Genomic DNA, 2,812 nt, shown 5'->3' on the forward strand with positions numbered 1-2,812 from the left:
GCTCTGTTCTCTGACCACTAGGCCACCACTCCATAATCGCCACTAATCCAATATTTGCTGATTCATTTGGTTTTGGGGGATAGTTTAGACTCCTTCCCTAAGGAAGGATTATTAAAGTATTTCTGATTCTGATTACTGCAGGTTGGGTCCTGAACACACACACACACTAAATCCAACATTTAGTCTCAGTTCAGTTGCACTTACTGTCTGGACGAATGAGATCGTTGCTCCCGCAGCGCTTCATTGAGCTGCCATCATCTGTCCGTGAAGAGGTAAAAACCAATGAGTTATTGTCAGGTCACCTGTACTTAAAGTGACCACACTTGAACAACATCATTGTTACTGTTAATACAAAACTGATCAAATGAAGCAGAACATGCAGGACTGACTCTTCAAAGGAAAACTAAGTAAATCAACTTGGTTTTACACCAAATACAGTCAGACACTTTAATACTTTGACAGTGAGGAAAAGGTTGAGTTCCTTCTCCAGGTTGGGGGGGGGTGCTGCCCATAGTGGAGGAGTTCAAGTATCTTGGGGTCTTGTTCACGAATGAGGGGAAGATGGAGCGGGAGATCGACAGGCGGATTGGTGCAGCGTCTGCTGTGAAGCGGGCGCTGTACCGATCCGTTGTGGTGAAGAGAGAGCTGAGCCAAAAGGCCAAGCTTTCGATTTACCGGTCGATCTACGTTCCTACCCTCATCTATGGTCACGAGCTTTGGGTCGTGACCGAAAGAACGAGATCCCGGATACAAGCGGCCAAAATGAGTTTTCTCCGTAGTGTGTCTGGGCTCTCCCTTAGAGATAGGGTGAGGAGCTCAGTCATCCGGGGAGGACTCAGAGTAGAGCCGCTGCTCCTCCACGTCCAGAGGAGCCAGTTGAGGTGGCTCGGGCATCTGGTCAGGATGCCTCCTGAACGCCTCCCTGGTGAGGTGTTCTGGGCACGTCCCACCGGGAGGAGGCCCAGGGGAAGACCCAGGACACGCTGGAGGGACTATGTCTCTCTGTTGGGAATGCCTTGGGATTCCTCCTGAGGAGCTGGCCCAAGTGGCCGGGGAGAGGGACGTCTGGGCCTCCCTACTGAAGCTGCTAGCCCCGCGACCCGACCCCAGATAAGTGGAAGAAGATGGATGAACTTTAATACTTACAGCTACCTGTAGCAGAACGGGTCCAAAATCTTGACACTCCAGAAGGTATTTTAACATCTAACATAAGACCATAATTTAGTACATTTGTTTGGTCCAAATTTATTCTATACAAGCAGTGTTGGTCCGTCTGTTTGGTTGCTCGATTATTGAACTGTAACACCATCAACATAAAGTTCTGCTCAAATGCAGCAGATTGAACCAGAAGAGCACGACAGTATATAATTCTGGGTCTATTAAACCGGTTCCTCTGAATCTGGCCAGGTTGTGACCTGAAGAAGAAGAAATGCATGTTTGTTTTTCTGCAATAACAAATGTATGCATCATTTTGGACTTTAACATAATGTCCAATGAAATTTGAGTTCAGAAATGTTCAACTCTAGTTTGGTGAGGATAAAACCTTCAAGACAATTTCTCAGAACTCCCCGACCCGATGCAGAAACACTGGGAAGGATTTATTGGCACTATGCATATGATTCTGTCTAAATCTGAATTAAATCAGTATCTCTTTATGATACAAGTGTAGTTAACGACTGTCTGTGTGGTCCACCACCAACAACCTCCTTTTGAACACCTCAAAGTCAAAGGAACTCATCGTGAACTTCAGATATTTACTCCATCGTTATTAACGAGGGCAGGGTGGAGACTGTGTCACATTTCATGTTCCTGGGCACCTACATCTTTGAGGACCTGACCTGGAAAGTCAACTCCACTTCAGTCCTGAAGAAGGCACAGCAGAGACTTCCTGAGGATCCTCAGGAAGAACAACCTGAGAACTGAGCTCTTGGTGTCCTTCTATTGCTGCTCTGTGTTATTGGTGCTGGGCTATGGCATCCAGCTTAAATTTTGTTGTGCTTTCTGGCACAATGACACAGAATCCTGATTCTGTTTCATTTAATAGTGTTTCCATGTTTCCATGACCTCAAATACCAACCACCAGTGAAGAAAGAGGCTTTACTCACCAAGCTCTGCAGCTGCCATGCTGTCTCCTGGAGTTGGTCAGTACTGGCTCACTGAGTTTGGAAAAAGAAAACATGAATAAATTCTTCATTTTATCTCCAGAGAACAAATATTTCAGTGGAAGAAGGAAAACAGAGCAGCAGAAAACAAGCATTTATTTCTGATTGGTTCTGGTTCTGTCAGTTAGCTCTCATCACCGACCTGCACAGGAGATCCTCACCTAGTTTCCTGTTTATTCAGCTGATGTTGCAGAAGAAAAGTCCTAATTTGTTCATTATTTCCTTGCTGTCTGCTGTCATTCCCAGCCTGCCTGCAACTCCCAGCAGAAAGTTCCTGTTTTCAGCAGCTAGAGGTCAGCAGCTCCTGAGGAGAGAATGAGCACAGAAAAAGTCCAGAAGCAGGAGATCAGTCTCTCATTTCCATCCAGTTGTGTTTGATTAAGGACTTTTCCTCCGAAAAAGGTTCTGGTTCTTAACCAGGACTGGTGCTAGAGCCAGTTCTAACCTGGTTCTGTCAAAGAACCAGTCCACTTTTCCATGGAGCCACCTAATTACTGCATCAAGAACATCTTGGCAAGCTAATGATCATCCTGTTTTATTTTAATTATGAGTTTTGTGAAGGATCATAGTGCACGGAGACAATTCAGCCTCATCAATGAGAACGTTTCTTCCTGCAAGCAGCTGCTCTAACGTCCCTGTCTTAGTTTATT

The 2,812-nt window shown here is 45.5% G+C and overlaps 1 long non-coding RNA gene across 1 annotated transcript; it reads right to left on the bottom strand.

Moving 5' to 3' along the window:
• Positions 1-222: 222 nt before the first annotated feature.
• LOC118565111 lies at positions 223-2,465 on the bottom strand. Its single transcript, XR_004932196.1, has 3 exons — positions 2,324-2,465; positions 2,106-2,156; positions 223-258 (listed from the first exon to the last, which is right to left on the bottom strand). It is a non-coding gene; the product is annotated as an uncharacterized LOC118565111 (long non-coding RNA).
• Positions 2,466-2,812: the final 347 nt, after the last annotated feature.

The sequence above is a fragment of the Fundulus heteroclitus genome, chromosome 12, assembly GCF_011125445.2.
Source record: "Fundulus heteroclitus isolate FHET01 chromosome 12, MU-UCD_Fhet_4.1, whole genome shotgun sequence".
In the NCBI taxonomy this organism is placed as follows: domain Eukaryota; kingdom Metazoa; phylum Chordata; class Actinopteri; order Cyprinodontiformes; family Fundulidae; genus Fundulus; species Fundulus heteroclitus.